At 42.2% G+C, this 27,414-nt stretch overlaps 1 pseudogene; it reads right to left on the bottom strand.

The window, feature by feature from the left end:
- Nucleotides 1-24,848: 24,848 nt before the first annotated feature.
- LOC117797585 lies at nt 24,849-25,046 on the bottom strand (annotated as a pseudogene).
- Between the last annotated feature and the right edge of the window lie 2,368 nt (nt 25,047-27,414).

The following is a 27,414-nucleotide window of genomic DNA, read 5'->3' as shown; positions in this document are numbered from 1 at the left end:
CTTATTTGATCAGAGTTACAGAGACATGTAGAAAAGAACCTAAAATCCTTGCTAACAGATTCCTGCTTTTCTGAGCTACTCTTTCCTGATGTGGTCCCAGTGAACAGACTTACCTGTGATCTTGGGCGTAGGCTTCATGGAATCACCTTCTGGTGCACTTGAGGGAATGGAATCTCTAAATTGGCATGTGGTTAATTGCCTGAATGGAATTATTCCACTTGTCTTGAATGATAAGTAGTATTTGTAGTGACCAAATAAAGTTTACCTGGCAGAATATTGTTATTTATTAAGCTTGTCTTCCTGAATGGGATAAAGCAGTTGAGCTATTCATAATTACATTATGCCCCATGCCCCCCCCTCGTCTATAAGCTCTGCTTTGATAGGTTTGAAATTAAAGAAGGAAAAGTCTGAGTCGAGGTAGAAGTGTTGATGGCAGAAATGCAATAGCTATTATGTTTATGCCGTTTAGAAAGGAAATGCTTCAGCTTGTCCTTTTCAACAATGTTATGATACCTTTTTTTTAGAGGGAGAGAGAGAGGGCATGGGGAGGACTAGATGGAGAAGGAAAGGGAGAATCTTATGAAGTCTCCAAGCCCAGTGCAGAGCCAGATGCGGGGCTTGGATCTCACGACACTGAGATCATGACCTGAGCTGAAATCAACAGTCGGATGCCTAACTGACTGAGCCACCCAGGTGTCCCCAGTGTTGTGATACTTTTATGATTTTCCCTCTCTGGTTCCGTGTGGTCCATGGAATTTGTTTGCAATCATCTTCTTAGACATTATTGCCCCTCTCTGCTTTCCTGGAGTCCTAAAACTGTCTTAGGCACAGAGGTTCAGTTCAAAGTTTTTGAGTCAGTAAGTATAGCTTTTTCCAATAACAGCAACAAAGTCAACCAAGATTTTTTGTGCATGTGCTGTGTCCCAAGCTCAACGCATTGCAAATATAGTAGCGCCCCCCCCCCTGCTCCGCTGCCTTCTCTGAGGTTCTGGTTTCCATGGTTTCAGTTACCCATGGTCAACTGTGGTTTAGGAGCAAATGTCCTTATTCTTACCTATTATCAGGTCCACAGGAGCACACCCCTATGTCAAAATGCNCCATGGAATTTGTTTGCAATCATCTTCTTAGACATTATTGCCCCTCTCTGCTTTCCTGGAGTCCTAAAACTGTCTTAGGCACAGAGGTTCAGTTCAAAGTTTTTGAGTCAGTAAGTATAGCTTTTTCCAATAACAGCAACAAAGTCAACCAAGATTTTTTGTGCATGTGCTGTGTCCCAAGCTCAACGCATTGCAAATATAGTAGCGCCCCCCCCCCCCCCGCTCCGCTGCCTTCTCTGAGGTTCTGGTTTCCACGGTTTCAGTTACCCATGGTCAACTGTGGTCTAGGAGCAAATGTCCTTATTCTTACCTATTATCAGGTCCACAGGAGCACACCCCTATGTCAAAATGGCTACATCATTTACTTGACTTCATCTGTCATGTAGGCATTTATCATCTCACATTATCACAAGAAGAAGGGTGACTACAGTACACTAAGATAGTCTGAGAGATAGACCACATTCACATAACTTTTATTTTCATGTTTTTTTTACAATTGTTCTATTTTATTATTAGTTATTATTGTTAATCTCTTACTGTGCCTATTTTACAAATTAAATTTTATCATAGGTATGTACGTATCGGAAAAAACATAATACAGTAGGGTTCAGTACTGTCTGTGGTTTCGGGCATCTGCGGGGGTCATGGAACATATCTCCCACAGATGAAGTGAGGACTACTATATTCTCTCATTTACTCTTCACAAAACCCTCCGGCAGGGGATCTCAAAGTGTGGTCCTCAGACCAGCAGCAGCCTCACCTGGGAACCTGTTAGAAATGCTAATTCTTGGGGCGCCTGGGTGGTTCAGTTGGTTGAGCGTCTGACTCTTGATTTCAGCTCATGTCATTGTCTCAGGGTCGTGAGATCAAGCCCCATGTCGAGCCCCGTGTCGAGCTCCATGCTCAGTGGGGAATCTGCTTGGGATTCTCTCTCCTTCTCCCTCTGCCCCTCCCCCCCGTGCTTGTTCTCTCTCTCTTAAATAATAAATAAGTCTTANCCAGCAGCAGCCTCACCTGGGAACCTGTTAGAAATGCTAATTCTCGGGGCGCCTGGGTGGCTCAGTTGGTTGAGCGTCTGACTCTTGATTTCAGCTCATGTCATTGTCTCAGGGTCGTGAGATCAAGCCCCATGTCGAGCCCCGTGTCGAGCTCCATGCTCAGTGGGGAATCTGCTTGGGATTCTCTCTCCTTCTCCCTCTGCCCCTCCTCCCCGTGCTTGTTCTCTCTCTCTTAAATAATAAATAAGTCTNTGAAGCATCAAACTTTACATCGGAATCTGGGGATGTACTGTATGGTGATTAACACAATATAATAAAATAAAATTAAAATAAAAAAAAAATAAAAAATAAAAAATGCTAATTCCCAGGCACCACCCCAGACCTACTAACTCAGATACTTTTGAGTTGGGAACCAGCCATCTGTGTTTTAATGAGCCCTCTGGGATTTTAATGCAGGCTAAAGTTTGAGAAGCTCTGCCCTATGTTGGCATAGCCTGTACTGTCATTGGCATCGCATACATGAGGGAAAGGAGACACAGTTACACTGAACAGCAATTGGGTGGGTCGCCAGAGCTGGTAAGCCATAAATCGAAGTTGCAAACCTGCACAGTCTGATCCCAGAGAGCATTGTTTTACCAGGGTTTTAAACTGGCTCCTTAATGCCTAGTCCGGATCCTGGGAGAACGAGATTTGTGATGGCGCTACTTTGCTTTTGCCCCAGCTACTCAAATGGGCGTGCATCTGTTTGGGTCAGTTCCTGAAAATAACTCTAAGATGGAGATTAGCCTGCTGGGAGTTTACAGGGGAAGACTTTTGGGATCTATACCTGTGTGGTGTGAAGGAAGTCACTGGATGCAGGTGATCCCAGGAGATGGGGCCTGACCCTGGGCCAGGTCGGCTTACCAGAGAGCTTCAGCTGCCAGTGCCCCCAGCAGCTGGGGGAATGTGTGTCTCAGCCCTGAAGGGGGGATGGTGGGGGACTCAGCATCCCATAATATCCACCATGGCATTGCCCCCCCCACCTTTTTATAAAGCACCTGATATAACTGCNAGCAGCTGGGGGAATGTGTGTCTCAGCCCTGAAGGGGGGATGGTGGGGGACTCAGCATCCCATAATATCCACTATGGCATTGCCCCCCCCCACCTTTTTATAAAGCACCTGATATAACTGTTTAATGTGATTAAAGCATTTTGAGAGGTCAGGGAGAATTGAAATTGGCTTTAACCAGCCTTTCTGCAGCCTTGTCAGAGATGAAGAACCCGAACTTAGCCAACAAAGGGAGGAAAAGTGAGCAGGAGGATTTTAGAAACCAGTTATGGAGGAAGAGTAGAGGAGAGAGAAACCATACGGAAGCAGAACTGTTGGGCTCCAGGAAAGTAGGAGGGCTCTCAAAGTCAGATGTTTTGGAGAGCTCCCCCCAAACGGGCCCTTGCTGTAGCAGGTGGGAAGTCATCCGGCGCCCTTGCAGGGCAGCGCTAGCCGGATGGTGGCAGTTGCATAGTGGACGCAAAATAAACGAACTAAAGATGGCCCTTGAATGTAAGGGAGAAGCCACTCCTTGCAGAGACTTTTGCTTTTATGTTTTCCTACATGACAAGAAATAAACTAACGATGGCCCTTCGATGTAAAGGAGAAGCCACTCTTTGCAGAGACTTTTGCTTTTATGTTTTCTTACATGAAAAGAACATGTATTATTTTGGCTTGAAACCTTTTAGCAGTAGGGTATAAAAAGCCACTTTAAAGAAAATGTCTTGATGAATGTTTTGTCTCTCCATTTGGTTCTGTTATCAAGCCACTCCCCTAGTTTATTTCTCACGGTAATTTCTTAGGGAGTGGGCTGGTTTGCTTGCTTATTATTATTATTAGTAGCAGTATTTTGCCATTTGGGGTTGGGCCCCCAAAACTATGTAGGTGAATATGAAGTACCAATTATCCTTTACCTTTAGAACTCCCAAATTTGAATCAGAGAGAACATAGGTGACAGATTTTTAAAACTTGTTTTAAAGACTGATATATATTGTTTTCACTTAATTTTAATAGGCAATGCAGGCAAATTTTTCATAAAACTATACACACACAAACACACACAAAGACGTATTTATTTATTTGAGAGGGAGAGCATGAGCGGGGAGAGGGGAGAAAGAGAAGCAGGATCCCCGCTGAGCAGGGAGCCCAGTGCCAGACTCGATCCCAGCATCTTGGGATCATGACCTGAGCTGAAGGCAGACTTTTAACTGACTGAGCCACCCAGGCTCCCAGTGACAGATCTATTTATGTACGTTTAAGAAAATTAAACCTTATTTGTATGAGGAAGTCTGGTGATACATAGTAAATCCAACAAATGGCCTTACTGCCATTTTTTTCTCCAAAGTCACTAAGCTGATCACAAAGGGGATACAAGTGTTATTTCGCAAAAAGACAAAGACACTAGGAGACGAAATAGAAGTAAAGAAATGCAAGCTGGACAGCAAACTGGCCATGTGAAAGCTGCTCTCACAGATCAGAGAAAGCTGATGTCTTAGGCTATCGTGCCAGAAGCACAGAAGCACGTGAGTCCAACCAGAGAACCCCAGGAAGGTTCAGGAAACACGAGTTGCCTCGGATGGAACGATACTTGGTTGATAGGCTGTATATAAGCAGCACTTAAATGAATCTCGCATCCTCTCCCTGGTGTGTGTGGAAGAGCAGATGTTACCCTGCAGAGAATTCAGACCAGAGAGACTCTGACCTCAGGGACCCCAGGCATTGTGGAGGACTGGTCACAAGCTCAGAGGGCAAAGGAAAAATCTGAACATCTGAACCATGAGAAACTCCCCTTCACATCTCTTTCCAACTCAACTCTGGGGACGCCTGCGTGGCTCAGTCAGTGAAGCGTCTGCCTTCGGCTCACGCCATGATCCCAGGATCCTGGGATGGAGCCCCGTGTTGGGCTCCTTGCTCAGCGGGGAGCCTGCTTCTCCCTCTGCCTGCCGCTCCTCCTGATTGTGCTCTCTCTCTCTTTCTGAAAAATACGTAAAGAAAATCTTAAAAAAAACCAACCAACTCAACTCTGAGAACACAGGTACAGAGAAACTAATTGGTGGTGGTGGGTGGCCGCGGTGGGGCGGAGAATATAAATTGCAGGAAAACTTTTTAAAAACCCAGTTTTACAAGAAATGAAATGCAAGCGTGGAAACTCCGTGGCTCAGTCTGGAATTATGTGGAGCTTGTAATAATAACGCAAAACAGAATTTTGATCTTTCCAAAAAATAAAGCTGAAGGAAAAGTTCTAATTGGGGGGTGTGTGTTTGACAGATGTGGTCGAGGAGTACCCAAGAGCGCTGAATACTCCTCTAACTTGGTAGGAAGTCAATAGATAGTATTGAAAACAAAAGAAAAAATCGAGAAGTAGCAGTAGGGGTGTTATAAACTGAAATCGAAAGCACTAAAGTAGTTAGAAGTGGTTTCCTCAGAGTAGCGATCAGCTTGTGAGGGATAGAAAAGGATCTCTTCTTTTCTTTATAAACTTTATAATAATGTTTGTCTTTTAAAACATTGTCCATGTAAAACTGGATACAAATGCTTAAGATAATGTAATGCACACCCAAATACTTTGAGAGGCCCACCTCTGTCATTTTCTCTGAACAGGTTGCGGAAAATAGATGGACTCTTTTATAGTTTTTCTTTGTAATTAATGAAGTAATCTTTGCATGTACCAACGGTATGATACATTACTTACCCACTGGAGTGTATTGTGCCTGCCATAAAAGTCTTTATGGAAACCATGGCAGAAAATTAGGCCTTTAAATTACAAAGACTTCAAGTGATTATGCTTAGAACATAAGCCCACTTATGGGGATGGTAGCAGGGAGGGCCTTTTTTTTTGTGTGTGTGATCAAATGGAGACAGTGTGGTGGGCAACTGTGTTTGATTAACTTCATGGATATGATGGGAAAATTTCTTTTTATCCCAAATAAATGACTCCAGTAAAACAAATCAGTACGTAACAGTGAAAGGTCTCCTTGACCATTGTGTCCTCAGTTACACTGAGTAGAGTTGACTTATATTTCACCTGAATTGCAATATTCATTTACTGTTGGTACTGAATTGTGAGCATTTTCAATATGGAGTACATGCTTTTTATAGACTGGACTTCACAGTTTGACCGGGTTTCGGTTTATAAAGTCAAAGGTTTTATAAATCATAGAAAAACACGTCTATCCCTTCATGTCACTCCTTAGCATAAGCTCTGTTCTTCTCTATGGGTTAATTTTAGTGTATTTAAAATTTTAGTGTATTTAAAATTTTCATTATTAATAATATTTTATGTATGAGAAAAGTGCTTTTCCTTGACAAATTCTAAATTCGTGAATTCAGTAGCTGCAAGGAAGGTCATTTGAGTCATTGAGGGGATTACATTTCAAGACACCTAATTTTCCCCCACTTTGGTTTTTCTTTGAGCATCACAAATAGGAATTAACCTCATGGAGCATATAGTCTGAATGGCGAGAGAAATATGTATACACACACACACACACACACACGCTTAAATTTGGTAGAAATTGTTGTGTGCCTCAAGAGTGGTATGCATAAAGTACTTTGAGAGTCCAGTCATTTTCAAAGTAATATTGGAGTCAGATCTTGAAGAAAGTCTTCATTTCTTGATCTGTCATTCATTAATGTATGGATCTTAGAGATTAAGGCTGTTCCTGGTTCTTTAGAATGGGTTCTCAGGCCTGAAAAGTTGGGGCCAGGCCAGGGAAGCTGAGGCTGTGCCTTGAGAAGTGATATATCCCCCACTGGACGTGGGTCAGGTGCTTATAGACAAGTCTAGACGTGCGTGAGAGCGGAGACCAAGCAGACAGGGGGCCTGAGGTTGGGTGGTAGGAGGTAGTGGAGCTGGGTGGTCGGGGCAGGGGGGTGGCAATGGGTTGCTCCTCAGACAGGTAGTCAGTGTTGTCGGAAGATCTGTGACAGCAGATCTGGGACAAAAGGTGGCCTGAGATTCATTTTTCACAAATCTCCAAAACTTGGTTTGAAGCAAAGCCAGGCACAAATGCACACATACAGTATGAAATGATATCAAACTCTAAAAAAAAGGGCAAACGTGACCTATCGTGACAGATGGCAGGTCAGTGGTTGCCTGGGGCTGCAAATGGGGTGGCTTACTGACTACAAAGGGTCACAAGGGAGCTTTTGGGGTGACGTGAATGTTCTACTTTGATTGTGGGAGTGGTTTCACAGGCACGTGCAATCTGCCAAAACGCATCAAATGTATACTTAATATGGATTGATTTTATTGTATGTAAGTTATACCTCAAGGTTGATTTTTAAAAAATCAATTTCTTGGAAAATTCATTTCTGATTACCCTCCTCAAACTAGGCCAGGCTCCCTAGTATGCACACAGTTCATAAGCTGTATTTTCTTCCACTGTGTTTCTCCAAGTTTGTGATTATGTTTTTATTGGTTTCCTGTTAGTTAACTGCCTCTAGATGGGAAGCACCAGCAGGTCCTGTTTCCGTCCCTCTGGCTCGCCACGGATTGGATTGGAATAGAGACAGCGGGGGTTTGGGAAGGAAGCCAGCCCTCAGTCATGTGGCTGCAGTCCCAAGGCAAGGCCTCAATTACTAGCACAACTGGGGAAAGCAAGACTAAGGCTCATCATTGAAGGGACCGTGGGAAGATCCCAGGCTCTGATGCAGATTGCCTTGGGTTTGAATCCTGACCCCGTCACTTGGTTGGTTAAACGCACAGCACGAGGCTCGCAGTAGGGCTTCAATAAATTACCTTTAGAGGCATCATCTTCACTGACATTTGTATCCAGACAGAGACTCAGGGTTAGAAATCAAGCATAAGACCGGAATCAGACTCATAGTAAGTCTTAACTTAAATCATGGTTTCTAAGAACAACTCAAATTTTCTCCATTTTCTATGGTAAAAATTTAACCTGTGTGAACCGCAATTTCTTCAGCTGTCCAATGGGGCTCATAGAATCGACCACATAAGCTGATTGTGAAGATCAGATGCTGTCATGTTTGTAAACATCTCCGTACAGTGGTCTGGCAAATTCCGCTTGGTGAAAAGTAGCGGCCATTGTTATACTGTTACTAGCTCTGCTGTAGCAGTCAACACTGAACTACCGTTCACGTGAAGAATAGGCCACGTTTCCCTTCTCATTACTTGAATATGAAGGTTGCGGACTCTGTGTCAGGGTGGAGCTCCATCCTGCCTCCCCTCCTTACATTTATATATTCATACAGCACACAAGGGTTTAGGTCTCAAAGCCTAGGATAAGGTGAGCATTCAGGGAGGGTGGAAGTCGATCTCTCTCCTGGGAAGAGGACGCTCGTGGGAGCAGGAAAAGGACACGTGGGTCACACGCATACAAGCAGTGCCTTGAAAGGTTTCTGGTTTCGACTGAAAGTTGACAAATTAAAAACCGATTTTTTAAGCCATTATTGCTATTTAAAGTGGAGAACTCCAGTGGATGGTTCAATGAGCTAGCAAGCACTTAGCATCTCTGCTTTCCTGGCAAGTTGCCGCCAGTGAACTCGGCTGGGTTCTCTCATAGATGAACGGCACTCTTACTCATGAAAGCTACTTTGCAAGTCTACAAATATAATTAACTTGTTGGGTATTCTTGGGAGTGCAGCCAGGAGGGTGAAATGAAAGATGGCAACATGTGGAAAAAATCCCTTCCACTTCCAAAATTGCTCCAAACAATGTAGATACTCAGAAGGAATGGTTGACCTAAAAACCCTCTATGGGGAATAATAGACATGTCATGAAAATTATGGCACTTAAAATACAAATATATTCCAGGTCCTTTCCATTCCAAGTAAGCACATATTGTGATTCAAGGGGCTGAGAGGTTTCATTTAATTTGTTTCAAACATTTGCTGACCATCTTGTATTAGGCACTGAACTGGGAGGGAGGGAGGCCGCAAGAAATAATAGTCGTCGTCCTCAAGTAGGAGGGAGACAATGGTAATACAGGTGCTGTCATACAGGTATGAGACAGATATGAGGGGTGGTGAGGAGAGGCTCCCCAAATGATGTGAGACCTGGATTCTTAAAGTACAAATAGCACCAGCCCCTGTCCTGGAGTCTCAGCCTGCCCTTCCTGAAGGCCTGCCCTATACAGGGCCCCACGATTGCATAGGCCAATTCCTTGCAACCGATCAGTCTATCTATCATATATATCTCATACTGTGTTTTTCCCCCTCTGGTAGAGTCCTGACTGATACAAATATCAAGCCAGTTTCCACCGTAGACAACTGAGCTTAATCATCTAGGGAGTTCTAAGGGCTTGTGTCGCGCACATACTGAGGAGTGATGGTGCTGGGTATTTATACACCAATTCTTTTTTTTTTAAGATTTTATATTTATTTGAGATAGAGAGAGAGAGAGAGCATGAGCGGGGGGAGGGGCAGAGGGAGAAGCAGACTCCTCGATGAACGGGAAGTCCAACGCAGGGCTCGATCCCAGAACCCTGGTATCATGACCTGAGTAGAAGGCAGATGCTTAACCAGCTGAGCCACCCAGGCGCCCCATACACCAATTTTTATCAATCATTGATTAGTTCCCCGGTACTTTCACCCTGCCATGCATGTATGCAGAGAGGGCTTTGGAGGCCAAAGAGAGCTTGAGGCGATGAGGCCCAGGTGCTGGCAGTGAAGAAATGTACTGCATATAGGGAAAATGATGGTCAATTCCAAGGAGATGTAGGCGGCCCAGTGACACCGTATGCTGCATCTCCCAAGAGAGTAAAGTTTCGAGAGAGAAAATTCTAAATAGGAGGGGTAGAAAGATGAGAAAGGAAATGCTTCTACTTCAAAGTGTCCATCTGCCCCCATCCGTGTCCCTGGGCATTCCTGAGATGCCCCCACACACTCAGATGAACACTTCTCGAACTGTCTTGGGGGATGGGCACGGACCTCTGCACAGAGTACCAATGGCAAGAGTGAGAAGGAGAGACCATCGATGGGGGCCTCCCCATGCCTTCACGTGCAGGGAAAGTCACAACCTCCTTAATAAGGAAGAATATAGTAGACTATTCCATAATAAACCACAGAACACCATTTACATTCTATCTACACAGAGGTGACCTACCAAAATGACAAATTTTACTATATTTAAAAATCCTCCTCAAAAGGCTGTCAGGCGTAGTACTGAAGATTGTGGATTCTGGAGCCCGCGTGCCTGGATTCAAAGTCCAGCTGAGCCCCTTTACTGGCATTTCACCCTTGGCCAAGCCACTTAACACTTAGGTCTTAGTTTCCTCATCTGTAAAATGGTTTTTGCTGTGAAGATTAAATGAATTAATATATTCAAAGTGCTTAGAAGAGTGAGTGGCAATATAACCCTGTATGTTTACTAACTGGAATTAAAATAAAAAACTTAAACTTAGATGTGCCCCTATTTTTCCTCTTTAGGCAGCCTACCATTTCCCCCCCCCCCCCCCCTTCATCAAGCACTGTTCGAAACACGGAGATAGCAGTGACCTGAACAAAGCCCATGGCTTCACAGAGCTTATACTCTGGGAGGAGTGAGACAGCAATATTATGAAATAAATGACACAACATACAGTGATTGGTATGCAGCAAATGGTACCAGCTGATGCATAGAGAATTTGCTGTGTGCCCAGCACTGTCCTCCCCACCTTAAATGTATACTCATTGAAATCCTCTCAAAAGCCCTTTACAGTTATTTTCATGCCCATGGTGTAGATGAGGAATGTGCCAAGGCAAGCTGAGCGTGACCGGGCAAAGGGTCAGGGCTGGGGTCTGAATCTAGGCTGTCCACTTATTCCCCCCCCCAACCAGTGCTGTGTGGTCAAGAGGCTGGAGGCAGGGGTCCCAGTGCAGAGAAGGAGCGGCAGATCCAGAGATGATCCTCGGCTGGGAGAGAATCTAGGGTTGAGACCTGGGCAGCAGGAAGGGTTGAGGCCCTGAGTTTGGAAGTCATCTGGGGGCATTACATTGGGGGCCCTAAAGAAAGAAAGAAGAGTGGCTTAGAGTAGTACTATATAAATGTGTTGTTGTTAATGGAATTATCATCATTATTATCATTATCATTATTACTGACTCATGCTTCCTTATGAAAGGTGGAGCTGGCTTGAAGGGCCATGTTGGAGAGGAAATAATGAGTAGTAAGTGAGATCATATCATTAGAGCAATTAAGAAGTCATGAATGCTGCAATTCTCTAATTAAGGGTTGTTAGATGGGGCATACACCACCCTTTCCTGATACTTCAGAGCGAGAAAGTGACCTTTCATTTATTACTGGCTTTTTTTTTCCCTTTAAGGATGATCAGTATGCAGGTATACCCTGCTTTTTGAAAGTGCGCATTGGGCCATTTTGCTTTTAGGAAAGACCTATATGAGTGCCTGTTTTCACTAACCGAAAGAAATCCAAAGAGGATCTCTGCTTTTATGAACAAAGGCAAAAAGAGAACAGGGCGTTCAGTGTTTGTTTTGCAGTGAGCCGATATAGAGGCAGCCCACACCCCAAACAAGGAGAGTGGGCCCGCCAAGCTCTTTCCCCAGAAACTGCCCGCCACATCTCAGCATCAAGCTGCCAGAGCTCTGAGCCGTGTCTGTGAGCATCTGTGCTTTATCTTGATTTATTTTCTGCATGTGTTCACAAGATGTGTCCTAAGATACCAAAAAAGCCTAAGAGAGGTGATTTGGGGGGTTTGGGAATACTCCGTTTTTTTCATATAAATGAATAGTAATTGCATCTTCACTTTACGCCATTTCGGCTTATGCAAGTGTTCATAGGAGCGCTCTGCTCTCAGCGGGGGAAACCTGTGTAGCAAGAGCTCTGTTGGCGATGATGACTGAGGAAGGAAACATGACGTCGACGTGCAATGCAGGTTCAAAGGCAGGTTCCAGTCCTTAAGTTTCCCACCAACGGTGATCTGTAACTTACTGCCGTGTGCCCCAAATGGCTCTGTGCGAAAGAGTGTGAGCTCTGGAATCTGCCTGCTTAGGTTCAAATCCCATTTCCATTCCTTCGTATCTGAGATCTTGGGCCAATGGCTTAGCCTCTTTATGCTTCAGTCTCCTTGTCTGTTCAACAAAGATACAAACAGTACCATCCTCGTGAATTCCGTAAAGCAGGGGTCAGCAAATTATGGCTTTTGGGCCAAGTTTTATTGGAACCCAGCCAAATTCATTTGTTGACACCTTGGCTTTCAGAGCTGAATCGTCTGACAGAGATGTTAGGATTATGACTCACAAAGTTGAAAATAATTTACTGTCTGGCCATTCACAGAAAAAGTTTACCAGCCCCTGACCTAAAGGAATAAGTAAGATAATGCATATAAATGTGTATCCTGGTTCCTGGCATGTCACAAGTACCCAGTGAATATTAATGATTAGCTTTCTCTATTGCCAAAAATGCAAGAACCATTCACTAACGGCCTAAAATATTCAGCAAATAATCATAAACATTGTGAATCTGAACAAATTTCTGAAACGTTTGGAAAGTGAGCCTATCACTGTTCTCCCTCATTTCCTTGAGATTTTATTATCTCAGTAAGTCTTCATTCACTGATTTATTGTGTTCCAGTTGTGTTCACATATCTGGTATATCGAATAGGTTAGTGGGCCAGTAATCCATGGGCATCTGCCTGATTAATATTCATGTGGGGAAGGGGCCAGGGAACATTTCAGCACCTGGGAGAGACAGAGATACTGAAGCCAGTGTCAGGGTTTGTCCTGAGGTCCTTGGATCTGTGTCTGAGTCCTTTCAAGAGAAACTATATTGTCACATGACAGTGTGAGAGAGGGGGGCGGGCTCACCTCCACTCTGCTTCCATCCCGTGGACAAAGTAGGAAGTAAAATGGAGAGAAGGGTGGAGGGGCATTCCTTCTCCATCTGTGGTACATGCCATGGCAGCAGCTTGTTGCACGGGACTATAACCTTAGAGGTATCAGGAGCTGGAGCCCTAGGACCACTGTTAATGCTCTCTGTCACTCACATGGGCTACACGTGCGGTGTGGAGGGTTAAGAAGAAAGGCTTTCTCCAGCAGACACTAACATGGCATCTTAGAATGGAGAAACCTAAGAACTATTAAGAAACCCTGGAAATGCCCATAAATAGTTGGGTAAAATTTGGAGTGGGCAGAGGCTCTCGCCCTAAAAACATGGCTAGAAGCTCATGGAACTGAAGTTAATCAATGTTACCAAGTTCATTTCATATGCGCAAGTTGGTAAGACCTAGGGAAACTCCATTGCATGCTTAGGACAGAAAAGTGACTGAGGTCCCATTCTGTTTTACCCACAGAAACCTTGGTTCAAAATGATTTCAAGACCCCAGTAAATGCTGAAAAATTCAAACATAGCTATCTGCTCTTTGTCATGCCTACAGGTCAAAGAACTAGAAAGGACCTTTAGCTCATCTTTTCCAATCTCCTTGTTCTACATACAGAAAAACTCAGAGGAAGTAACATGTTAATTAATGGGAGAGCCAGGATCACACACTAGTTATGGTCTTGTTCTGAGATGAGGAAAAACAGCACCGGAGGTGGTCCCAGCATTGGTCAGGTAGAGTCTTCTGTTGCCCAGAAGGAGTAATGCCAAGCAGGCTCATTTCTACCATTTGTGGAGACCAGGTCAAGAGTACAAATTACAGATGAAGGCCCATGCACTATTTCTCTAAAAGTATATTGCAAATCAAGCTAGAAAACAGTGAAATTAAATATGTTTTATCTTCCTATTTTGACAAATAGACTTCCATGAAAATCTGGAAATCCTGGTTCAACTTAGAATTCTCAGACCCCTTGGCCCCATGGACTCCTCACCTTGTGTAGTGAGGTACCATTTGAGAAGGGCCAGAATGGGACTCTAAAATTAGAGTCCCAGGTCGGGGTCTCACTTGCCATGTTGTAAGCAGGGTACTGGCGTCCAGTGTGGTGGCAAAATTTATAATCGGGACAAGTGGAAACCACACAAAAAAACCCCACATTTCCTAAAGCTCATGCCAATGAGCTACAGCCCTGTGTTCCCTAAGTACACCCTAGCTACTTGGCCCCCTTTCATTTCCTGAGTCCAGCTGAGCTAAGATGGAAGCAACAACTATTACAAAACATTTCAGCTAATAGAGGTTCAGTCTGGCAGGCAGGAGGTAATCTTCGGGAACATCTACTTTACAGGGAAGCAGAGAATTTTGGAACCATATTGGGATAAATAATATGGGGTCCTGTAGTCAGAAACCAATTAAATCGAACCCCAGGTTGAGACTTCGCTAGTTGTCATGTCTATATAATAATCTCTATTCCAAGGCTCTCAGGGCCACCTGAGCCTCTTTGGTCTCATTCAAACTTAGAAAAAGAAAAACTTTCCTTTTATTTGAACTAGAAGAAGGGAACGTAAATTCTTTCTGTTCATTTTCATAGACCTTTGACTCTTCCACAGACTGCTTCTTTGGGTGGTTTGGTAATCTTCCTTACTGAACATTTAGTGATATTCTATGTGCTTTTAGCAACAGGAGTAGTGAACCAGTTTGTCTTGAAAACACCCCTTGTCCTAATTTCATCATTATTTCAGCCATCCTGTCATTCTGACTTCATTTAGATTGTCCTCACTACTTATTTCTGTATCCAGATAGAGGCAGCGTTCAATTTTCTGACATCCTCAAAGTGCTTTTGCTTAAAATGGGAGCCAATTACATTCACAGCAGAAGAAAATTATGGGCTTACTTACTTTGTATTTTCAACAATACATTTTTAAAAAAGTGTTTCTGTTGATCAACTGAGGAATTAGGACACTAAGAATTAAGGCAGGTCAAGCGTCTCCTAAGATGGTTTATCATGAGGCTATTCAAAAACCACTTCACAAAGCCTTAGAAGTGACCTAGGAATCTGAAAAGTTTCCTTAACTAGTTGATGTTAGTTACTAAGGAAAGGAAAATGCACAGTTATTTAAGAAACGTAAATAATGAAAATTGCATAGAGTAGTCTAGCATGGTCTTATTTTGTAATTCATCAAAGTCCACAAATATTTCTTGAGAACCCTTTAAGTACTTGATGCAGATCTATAGTACCTTGATTTTCAAGGACAACGAGTAATCGATACAAAATTGGCAACCAGCATGAGAAAAAAAATCAATTTCTGATGGCTAATGCAACTGTATTTCTTAGTGGTTAGTTCCAAGGCATGTGTTTTTGCTTGGTTCACCCACTTGACAATTATGAATCATGTCTCCAATGCCATCAGCACTTTTAAGGGATATCTACTGAAGTTGGGCTGCACTGTCTTCATTACACAATTTGTCTTTAAAAAACCCCCACGAACTACCTGACATTCCTGCCTTCAAGGTGATTCTAGTACAGGTGAAAGGAAATAAAAATAAAAATATATAAATAATATATAAATATATAAAAATTTAAAGAAATATATATAACCACCCAGAGGAAGGATTCTGGGAAGACGGCAGCCTGAGCACATGATTTTCCCTCCTGTTTCCCTCAGCTTCATGCTGGGGTGAATCAATGAGTAAGTTAAAGCTTATGTATAGTCTTTGGGTGGGAGGGGTTGGGGAGGGGGTATAGAGATGACCATGTTTCACTGTAGGAACCTGGAGGGGATCCTACACATTTAGGATCTTCAGGCTTCCCAGATGACCTTGCAGAAATCAGGTTAGGAGAGGTCACCCTCCCTGTAGCATGGCGTCAATCACCAGGAGGGTGAGGACCCTTGTCTCTGATCTAGTCTGGAGTTGGGAGCTCGGATTCCAAGGCTTTCTGAGAGGGCAGACAGCAGAGTATAGGAACTGTGTAAACCTGTGGAGTTGAACCCTTCTTTCCTGCTGTCCACGGGATCCCTGAGACCCTCTGCTGATTCCATGGACGTCGCCATTGCTGAGGGGGACTCTTGTTTTGAACTGCTTCCCATCCAATGGGCTAAAAACAACAGCCACTCAAAGCTCACATGTGGAGAAGACTAAAATGAAAGAGTCCTCAGCATCAATCAGTCCAGTTGTTTCACCAATGCCTTAATGTGAAAAACTTCTGACCTCATTCCTCTGCAAAGCCAGCATGGCCTGACAGGCTTCACCAACCCTACCTGCAAAGGGTTTTGGAGACATTTCTACACTTGCTGCAGTGAGTGGACATGTGATTCACAGATCAGTTAAGATGACTTAATTCCAAGGAAAAGAGTTACAGTATTAGAGGAAAACTAAAAAACAAAATAAAACAAAACAAAACAAAACAAAAACCTGTGATGAGAATTCCTATGAAAAATAAAGGGAGGGCGCTTGGGTGACTCAGTCGGTTTGGCATCTGCCTTCGGCTCAGGTCATGATCCCAGGGGCCTGGGATTTAGCCTCACTTCAGGCTCCCTGCTTGATGGGGAGCCTGCTTCTCCCTCTCCCTCTGCCTGAAGCTCCCCCAACTTGTGCTCACTCGCTATCTCTCTCTGTGCCAAATAAACAAATAAAATCTTAAAAAAAAATAAAGGGAAATGCAAAAAAGAAATTATGAGAAAGCAAAAGGTTTTGGAAATTTTAAAAAGTGGGATTGGTGGGGGTTCCTGGCTGGTTCAGTCGGTGGAGGGTGCAACTCTTGATCTCGGAGTTTCGAGTTTGAGCCCCACTCTGGATGTAGAGATTACTTAAAAATTTAAAAACATCCTAAAAAAATGAAAAATTTAAAAAGTGGGGTTTGTGAATTTTAAAATTCCAAAGAAGTGGGGCGCCTGGGTGGCTCAGTCATTAAGTGGCTGCCTTTGGCCCAGGGCGTGATCCCAAGGTTCTTCCTCTCCCTCTGCCCCCTGCTTGTGCTCCCTCTCTCTCTGGCTGTGTCTCTCTGTCAAATAAATAAAATCTTAAAAAAAAAGAAATTCCAAAGAAGTGAAAAAATGGAATCAATGCTGCTGAAAACTGAATTTGACTTGAAAGTTCAAATACGGAAACTTTCTCAAAAAGTGAAACAAAACATGAAGAAATAGAAATCATGAGTAAAAAAGAGAACATGTTATAGAACAAGCCCCAAGATTTATGCCAAGAATAGAATTACCAGGAGGAAAGGTAAATGAAGGAAAGAAAGTAGTAATTCAAGAAGTTTTAGAGCTTATCTGAGCTTATCTGAGCTTCAAACCTAATCAAGTTTGAGATCCCAAGTGTTCATTGGGCACCCAACAGGATTAAAGATACATTCCTAGACATATCTGGTGAAATTCTAGGATAAAGTATCTTGGAAACTTTGAAACAGGACAAAACAAAGTATGGGCAAAAAAGGGAAACAGATTTCTTTTCTGCTATATAAAACTAGAGGATACAGTAGCTCATTTATAAAATTTCAAGAGAAAAATATGGCGGTCGATGCCCTCATTTACTTATGAAGGCAACGTTGACACAGTTTCACATGTGCAAGGGTCCGCAAAGTATGCTAACTATGCATCCTTTCTGGAGAGACTGAGGAAATTCTCCAGGCAAATTAAAATTAAATCAGACAACTTTCCAAGATGAGGGAAATGAAATTTCTAAGAAATAATAGCGAGTACTTTAGGCCCCTCTGTCCAATTAGCTCCAGCTCTTTTCCATTTTTATTGCTAGTCCGCTAATCCAGGCTATTATAGTCTCTCACTAGATCGCTTCTTCAGACACCTTCTAACTGTTCTCCATCTTTTCACTGTATTTTCCTTCACTTTGGCCAGACTTATCTTTTCAAAGAGTACTTTGGGTTTTTTATTTGATTGTTTGTTTTTTTAATGTAAGCTCTATGCCCAACATGAGGCTTGGACTTATGACCCCAAAATCAAGAGTCTCATGCTCAACAGACTTAAGCCAGCCAGGCACCCCTTCCAAAGGGTACTTTGACCATTCTACCTCTCCCACACTCCTAAAGCCTTTTGGCAGCTTCTCATTGTTCTTAGGTTAAAAAGCTAAGTCCTTAACATGCTCTATGAAGATTTTTCATGGTATGACTCCATCTTACCTACCCAGCTGTATCATGTACATCTTATGCCTTCTTTCACATCATGTGCTCTCCCACCATGGGGATTTTGTGCTCTGAAACTGTTATTTGAACATTCTCCTTCCCCTTCTTCACTTGGTTGAATTCTTATTCTTTCATTTTGAGGGCAGACCTTTGGAAAAGATTGCTCTCTGGAAGAGAAACGATCAAGACTCAACTCAGAAGGGACAATTAATCAGCTATGGATATAATTCCCTTTTCTGGGATGATGAGAAGATGGCCAACTGAAGGAAAAAATAAAGATGACAAGAGATGACATTGTCTACAAGTTAATGATAGGGCTCATATTGGGATGGGAGAGAAGTATGTCATGGAATTAGTTCATAGAGTTTTAAATACATGCATACACTCTATAGCACTCTTTGAGATCACCACATAAACTGAAATATGGGACAGTTGATCATGTATAGAAGAGGTTTTCTGTGGAAACATCTACTATAAGGTCTAGCGGGAGTATCATGACTTTAGCAAACTCAGGCAACATTAAAAAGGAAAAGGTCTATTGGTGTATTAGTTTTCTATGGCTGTGAAGCAAATTACCATAAACTCAGTGGCTTGAAGCAACACACATTGATTTTCTTGAATTTTCTGTTGCTGCAAAGTCTGGGAATGGCTTAGCTAGATTCTCTGCTCCAAGATCTCATAAGGCTACAATGAAGATGTCATGTAGGGTTGCAGTCTCATCTAAGTCTCAACTGGGGGAGATCTACTTCCACGCTCTGATGGCTGATGGCAGCACTCAGAGTCTTGTAGTCTGTTGGGCTGGGGGTTTGCAGTTTCTGACGCTATTGGCCGGAAGGTACCCTCAATTGCTTACCATGTGTCCCTCTCCTTAGGCCAGCTCCTACTAAGTTGGCTAGCATCTTCCAAGTCAGCACAGGAGGGAATGTCTCAAGAAATGGGAGTTACAATCTATGTAACATAATCATGTGCACATAATCACAAACATCTTATCACATTTGATGTATTTCTTGCTTGCAAACTGGTCCTGGTCACACTTAAGAGAATGGATTAACACAAAGGCATGAATACCCGGAGGCAGGGACCATGGGGATTACCCTTGACTCTGTTTACCACAATTGTGTATACATGGTTTTATTCAGCTCTGAGAAGTTGATTATCTTGCCTTACGTAGCATGACCTCGACTATGACAACAAATTTCTGATGATCCTTCCAAATGTCTTGATTTCTCTGTTGCCAACAAGATTTCCTTAAGATATTGAACTACTTAAAGGGATTTAATAGCTCCCAAACACCATTAAGGTTACTGGGGAGGTATACCATAATATAATTTATGTTGAAGAAATCAGTATGATAAACTGTCAAGGGAAAAAAAACAAGGATAAATTCTTTTTTTTTTTTTTAAAGATTTTTATTTATTTATTTGACAGAGATAGAGACAGCCAGCGAGAGAGGGAACACAAGCAGGGGGAGTGGGAGAGGAAGAAGCAGGCTCATAGCGGAGGAGCCTGATGTGGGGCTTGATCCCATAACGCTGGGATCACGCCCTGAGCCGAAGGCAGACGCTTAACCGCTATGCCACCCAGGTGCCCCAAAACAAGGATAAATTCTTGAAACAGAACCCTAAGATAAAAAATTTGTCAAGCCAGGAGATCGAGTTTCTTTGAGCAACCTCAGTAAGTATTTGGCAGCTTGGAACCTAGCCTTATAGAGGAGATAAATGATATTAATCATTATGGTAAGGAGATCAAAATGGCTGGTGTGATAAGGCTGGCCCCGTGCCAACTAAGCAATCTGCTATTATCATTTGGCTTCCCGAGTATGTTTCCTGTGAGGGATATGATGTATTTACCAAGCTGGATGTGGTCTTCTTGGCTATTGTGTCATATGCAGTGAATTTGCATTCTTACTTATATATCAGATTTTATTCTGCTGCATAGTGAGAATTAGTTTTCTTGAAATGGTTCAATTATCAGGACCCTGACAAAAAATTATTTTTCATGTATACTCCCATGTGACCTCAATGCTCTGCCTCATCTAGTGTTCCATTTTACAGATGAAGAATTGGCAACTCAACTAGGTTAAATCATTCCGGAAGTCTAGAAAATGGAAAAATCAGATTTCCTATCCAATTACTTCTCTCTCTATGTACATAGTGGTTCAGTGGAATTTCATTTGAAAGGTTTCACTACAAAACACAATTACTGAAAACTCTCCCTGAATCGAACCCTAAGGACAGGGCCTTAAGCAAAGGGAAAAGAGATAAAGCTGTTAAGTCCTACAAGTGGGGGTGGGGAATGGCAGGGCTTGGTCACAATGTAAGAACTTTAAATGGAATTGGGCTGAAAGCTGGACTCAAGACAAATTCTCAAGTTACTAGATTCAGACTTCTTATATAATCTACCTGTTCAGACATGGGATTGGCTCTGCTGCCGGAAGGAGTGATTAGCCTGCAAGTAATTCATCAATTACCTCTGTAACCCCAGGGAATGTGGAATGGGGAGCAGTGGGATGGACAGGGAATCAAATCATTAGAGATTTATTCCCAGTCTAATTTGAATTGGAGTCCCTGGGTTGGATGTTAGTGTTGTATCAATGTTGAGTTCCTATTTTGAGGAATTTAGACTGGTAATGTAGGAGAATGTCATTGTTTTGGGGAAATAGAATCAAACTGTTTTGAAGTGATGGGACATTAAGTTGGCAGATGGCTGTCCAAGGGTTGTCAGTTCAAACCCCGTGTTGGGTGTATAGATTGCTAAAAGAAAAAAAAAGAAAACAAAAGAAAAAAGAAACAGACTTAAAAAAAAGATATTATTTATTTATTTGAGAGAGAGAGCGAGGTAGAGAAGGAGCAGGGTGAGAGGCAGAGGGAGAAGGAGAAGCAGACTCCCCACTGAGCAGGGAGCCCAAGTCGGATCTGATTCCGGGACTCTGGGATCATGACCTGAGCCAAAGGCAGATGCTTAACTGACTGAGCCACCCAGGCACCCCAAAAGTAACAGACTCTTAACTATAGAGAACACACTGATGGTTACCAGAGGGGAGGTGGGTGGGGGCATGGGTGAAGTAGGTGATGGGGATTAAAGAGCGCACTTGTTGGGATGAGCACCGGGTGTCGAATGGAGGTGTTCAATCACTATATTGTGCACCTGAAACTACTATCACACTGTATGTTAACTAACTGAAATTTAAATAAAAACTTGAAATACATTTTTAAAAAGATTTTATTTATTCATTTGATAGAGGAGAGCGTGAGAGAGCACAAGTGGGGGAGAGGGAGAAGCAGGCTTCCCCCCCCCGCCCCCGATATGGGGCTCGATCCCTGGACCCTGGGATCATGACCTGAGCTGAAGGCAGACACTTAATCGAGTGAGCCACCCAGGTGCCCCTAAATTTTTTTTTTAATTAATAAAAATAAGTCTAAAAGGGAGTGGGAGATACAGGCTTCCAGTCATGGAATGAATGAGTCACGGTGATGAAAGGTACAGCATTGGGAATACAGTCAGCGGTATCATACTAGCGCTGTATGGTGACAGACAGTTGCTACCCTTGTGGGGAGCACAGCATAACACGTAGACTTGTCCAGTCACTATGCTGTACGCCTGAAACAAATGTTCCATTGTGTGTCAACTACTCAAATTTTAAAAAATTATTGACAATATAACACATTTTTAAAAACCCAAAAACTAAAAAATAAATTAAAAAAATAAATCTGAGGAGGAAAGCTCTGTTGCCGTGCTTGTGAATAGATGAGAAAAAGAAGGCTTAGAGTGGTTCAGGCAGTTGCCCCAAGTCACGACCAGTCAGTGAGGGGTGGGGTTGGATCCAGCACACGTCAGACTAGATGGGCAGAATGAGGCAGAAAGTGGCCTGTTTAGGATGACAGAATTTCCAGAGCCGTCGGGCCACAGTCCTGCTAGGTTCTTCTGCTTTGGACTGCACAATAATGAGCTCAACTCAAAGAAGGTGTCCACAGAAATAGCAAGATTTCCCTATGGCAGTATGTTACCGTTCTCCTAGCTACTCTCAGCTGTCCTCCAAGCCCAGACTAGGCCTGGATACAGAACGAGGTGTGCAGAAACCGAGGTTGGGCTCTGGACGTCTGAAGAAAGTAGGAGCCTGAAGGATACAAAGGAGGTGTTGAAGAAGAGGTTTGCCTTGCAACCTCAATCTCTTAGAACAATTAATGAGCTAATCTCTTATGACCATGAACCAGGGTTACGTATAATAAAAACGCTTAAACGGTTATGCTCTGGACCTATCTAATGACGTCTTCTTATTATTTCATGGGAAAAAGGTATGAGTAACAGAAAGAAAAAGAACATGTGATGGACTGAAGGAGATAATGGACTTAAAAAATGGGGCAATTTTTCATTTAGAAGGTAAAAGATCAACATTTGGTGAGGGTAGCATTAACTGACAAATCTCGTCCCTTTCTCCTTTGTTACAAATACAAAATAAGCGGCAAAAGAGAATATAAAAAACAATAGTAAGGGAGCCTGGGTGGCTCAGTCAGTTAAGCGTCTGCCTTCAGCTCAGGTCATAATCCCAGGGTCCTGGGATCGAGCCCTCTATCAGGCTCCTCGCTCAGCGGGAAGCCTGCTTCTCCCTCTGCCTGTCATTCCCCCTGGTTGTGCTATCTGTCAAATAAAATAAAAATAAAATCTTTTAAAAAAAGCAATATTAAATCCTATAAAAAGAACTTAGTTTTCCTTTTAATGAACACAGTGAAATCATCAACTTTACTTTTCTCCCAAATGCCTTTCAGCTAAAAGGGAAAGAACATAAAAATGTTATGAAAAAATCACTGGCTCATTAGGTAAATGATGTATGCTGGACTTTGATATTCTCAGACAGGAACTAATGTACTGGTAACTTTTAAGGGATCTAAGAGTCACATTAAAGGTTAAAAAAAAAATCATAGCGTTGGCTCCTGGTTTGTCAAGACTGAATTGTCTTCTGGTCATCGGCCAGGGTTCTGTGTCTGCCACAAGTATACCCGCTTTGGGTTATTAACCACATTTGCAAAAGTGAATTACCAGACTTAAATTATGTGTATGGGGAGTGGCAAGAAAAAAAAACAACAACAAGTGAAATAGCAAAGGAATCAACTGTTTTCCAGGGGCATTATGCTTGTAATGACGATTTCCCCTGTCTTCTCTCAGATCTCATTGATGATTGAAGCAATGTGAGAGGTGGGCATTTGAATCCCATGGACCACCTGCTTAGACATAGGTGTGTATCGCTCTCTATGCATAATTCCTGTCAGGAGTAGAAGCAGTCTTCTCTCTGATGGCTACTGTGATGTCATGGTAGAAATTCATTTATCTGCTCGTTCGAGAATTGTCTCTGATGTTCCTGACATGATTGCACCATATGCAGATCTTCTCTAATGATGCTAAATCTCTCCTTTCTCTATTGAGAAATCTAAAAGGACTCAATCACAGGTTGCCATGCTAGGATTTTGCATACAGACTTGTTAAAGGATCACCTTTTCCTACCACTTGAGTATTTTATGGTTACTCTCCTAGGTGGGTGTTTGGTTTGGTTTGGTTTTTGTTTTGTTTGGTTGTTTGCAGGGAGAAGGAAGATTTTCTCTCTCTCTTTTTTAAGATTTTTATTTATTTATTTGAGAGAGAGAGAGCGAGCACAAGCAGGGGGAACTGCAGGCAGGGGGAGAGAGAGAAGCAGACTGCCCGCTGAGCAGAGAGCCCAATGCGGGACTCCATCCCAGGACCCTGGGATCATGCCCTGAGCTGAAGGCAGACACCCAACCGACTGAGCTACCCAGGCACCCCCATTCTTTCTCTTTTAAAGAAACCTTTTCTTTAGAACAGTAACAACGCAATAATACACACCCTTCCTTTCTCACTCACTGTCACAATATAATACATCTGAGGAAGTAATTTGAGTCGAGTCGAAGAAGTCTGACCTCACAAGCTAGAATACTTTTTCCCTAAATACATTTTTATTTTATTTTTATTTATTTTTATTTTTTAATTTTTAATTTTTTTTCCTAAATACACTTATAAATTAAATTTGGCGTGATTGATTTTCAAGTTTGGCCGAAAGTGGCATAGGTGTGTTCGTATTAATTATATTTGGGAAATACATTCAAGATTTCAGTGGTAAGGTGCTGATTTTAGTCTGTGACCTAATGTTCACCCAGTTGGCATGTATAATAAAGCATTTCTTAGGAGCAAGGGCGTTTTCATCCTGTTAGAGAAGAAATAAAATACCCAAATGCTGAGATACGTCTAACTTGTTCCCTTGATCTTTGCAAACACCACCTCTCACGAGTGGACCAATGGCTTCTGTGTCTGTGAAGAAAAAGGCCAACCTGATCCTACAGGCAATTTGATTTAATGGTATATCTTACCTTTAGGTGTGCCCTGGATGTATTATTTATTTCTTTTTGTTTTCTTCCCTTTCTCCTCATTCTTTTTCCTTTCTGTTTTCTACTTGCTGGCAGAAAGCCAGCTTTGAGAGTTATAATTCTCTAAAACAAGTCAAGCATATTAACTGAACTCTTCAAGAAGGAATTCATTAGGGACATAGGTGTGACAATTTTCATTAAACAAGAAGGGACGATGTTGCTTATTTAAGGAGAAGAAAAATTTAATAAGAGTTTTTTTTTTCAAGAAGGCTTTTAGACTATAGTCTTTTTTTTTTTTTTAATGCCATCTGACATGGCCAAGATATTCGAGCTGGAGCACAAATCATAAGCCCTGGGAAAATGCAAAAAAGTCATATCCTCTTTGAGAGTCAGGTTTCCCATCAGATTACTATGAAGACAGGAGCTTCCTTCCAGGATTGGTATGAAGCAGCCTGTGTGAGCAAATTACTTAAAATAATTATAGTCCAATTTCCTTATTAAAAATGGAGATGGATGGATGGATGGATAGATAGGTAGAGTACTCTGGAATATTTCTTTTTTTTTTTTTTTTTTTTAAGTTTTCAATTAGCAATAATCGCGCCTCGGATAAACCTCATTGGCTACGATACTGCCACTGCGCAAAGCTTTGGAATATTTCTTATTGGGCTTGAATATGTATCCATTCAGATTTAATTTTATTCAATAGACTTATACCACATCATGCAAATAAAGAAAATGTTACTGTTTCTGTTTGTGAGTTAGTTAATTGGCTGTTAAAAACTCTCTTCTCATTGGGATGACATATGCACTGTTACTGGGAGCACACCTAGCCAGTAAAAAGCATCAAAATTATGAACCAAAGCTTAGATCTGGAACTGCCAGAGGAAATTAGGAAGCAGGTGACAGAATACAGGGCCCTGGAAGATGAAAGAAACACACTTTAAATCTCATAGACCAATTTAGCGCATACGGTTCCTTTAAAAATTTTAAGCATGTACTTTCACTCTTAATGCTGCTACTTAATGTTATTTAATGCCTAATACGCCACTTCTTCATGTTAGATGTTACGTATAGACAAGATTAGATATCATACATGAAAAAGCTCTTCCTTGCATTGTTCTATTCCTTTGCTATATTCTAATAAGCCCCATTCCGCTTAGTCTCAAAGATATCTGTGACATTATATCAGCCTTACCATCTTTTAAAAATCCCTTGAAATTTCCCCGTATCTATGTAACTTAGGTTAAATAACCACCCCTGCCATCTAGGCTAAATGGGAAGCTGGAAAGTCAGTATTAGGCCTTTTTCAGGCCTCAGATTGAACACACAGTACTTTTTTTTTTTTTTAAGCAAGCTCTATGCCCAAAGTGGGGCTTGAACTCATCACCCTGAGATCAAGAGTTGCGTGCTCTACCAACTGAGCCAGCCAGGCACCCCCCAGAGTACTTCTTTTCTGTAGGCTTTGGGGAAATGAGGTTTTCTATTTTGGCCAGGTTTGGCCAATCAGATCCATACATCTCAAATTTTCCAGGACGGTCTTGACTTCAAACATTATTCCCATTATTCCGAGGAGTAAAATCATACTTGGCAGGCCATGTGTTCTGTTTCTGATGTTTGGAGTGCCCTCATTCAACACATATTTTTGAGTACCTGCTTTGTACTCTATCCCAGGGTATATAATATAACCTTTGGAGATCAGTAAACCAGAATAATGTTTTTAATGTATTTATTTTTTAAAGATTTTATTTATCCATTTGACAGAGAGAGATGGAGAGAGAGAGATAGCAAGAGCAGGGGGAGCGGCAGGCTGAGGGAAAGGGAGAAGCAGGCTCCCTGCCGAGCAAGGAGGCCAGCTCCTGGTTGGGTCCCAGGACCCTGGGATCTCCTGGGATCATGACCTGAGCCGAAAGCAGACACTTAACCGACTGAGCCACCCAGGTGCCCCTTAGTGTATTTAATTCATAAGATAATCTGTGGAACAAACAGATATACCTAGTTTACAGTGTTCCAGTGGTGAGCGAAACAGACCCACTTCTTGCCCTAATAAAGTTTTCAGTTAAGCGGGACAGTATGGCCTCTCCATCCCGCTGACATTCTCTGTTTCTTGAACTGTCCATGTTTGGCTTTTGTGTTTCAGTGGCTACTTCCTTTTTGTACACGTAGGCTTTGCTGCCCGTTTCCAGTTACCTCCAGGGCTTAGAGCTGGCATCCCCACTTAGTAGATTAATTAAAATATATCGTCGGATGTACTTCTTTTGGCTTCTCTTCACTATCTGAAAGTTTCTATAATGTGCCAATTTACTTCTCTTTTTCACTCTCCGGATTCATACTATATAAACACTATAAAAAAGATGCCTCTCCTAAAATGGAGTGGGGAAAAAAGATAATGGCAAGTCTGGAGGGAATGAAAATGATTTTATTATTCTTAGCTTCCTTCTCATATTTTTCTCTTGTTGGATTTTTAAAAAGAGCTATTAAAGAGGCCTTTCTGTACATATTCACCTTCTTCTTGCTCCTGCTTCTGCCCTTGACAAAACCTGGTATATTTTTTCTATTGTCTGATGCCCATGTATGTTGATGTGTGGAAAGAATGATATCATATTGAGACAAATCTTTCCTTGATGGACATCACAATCCAAAGGCTCATTTCATCTCTCACAATTAGCTATGCAAGGAAAGTGTAATTGCTTGCTCTTCAGATGAGTTTTTAAAGAAATTTGCCGGTTTCTAGGAAATTAGTGGGCCTTTGTACATTTTTAAGTTCTTAAATTGGGGATGGGGGCGGTATTTGTGGTTGAGTTCCATGGGAGCAGATTATGAGATAAGGATTTCTGTGCAAGTGATTAATTTAAGATGTGCCGCCAGAGGAAACCAGTGAGGAACTGGACAAAACAGGGCTTGGAATGTGAAGAGGACTATTTTATTTTATTTTATTTTATTTATTTGAGAAAGAGAGAATGAGAGAGAGAGAGACAGAGCATGAGAGGGGGGAGGGTCAGAGGGAGAAGCCGACT

This window comes from Ailuropoda melanoleuca, chromosome X (assembly GCF_002007445.2).
Source record: "Ailuropoda melanoleuca isolate Jingjing chromosome X, ASM200744v2, whole genome shotgun sequence".
NCBI lineage: Eukaryota > Metazoa > Chordata > Mammalia > Carnivora > Ursidae > Ailuropoda > Ailuropoda melanoleuca.
This window is presented reverse-complemented; position numbering and strand designations above follow the sequence as displayed.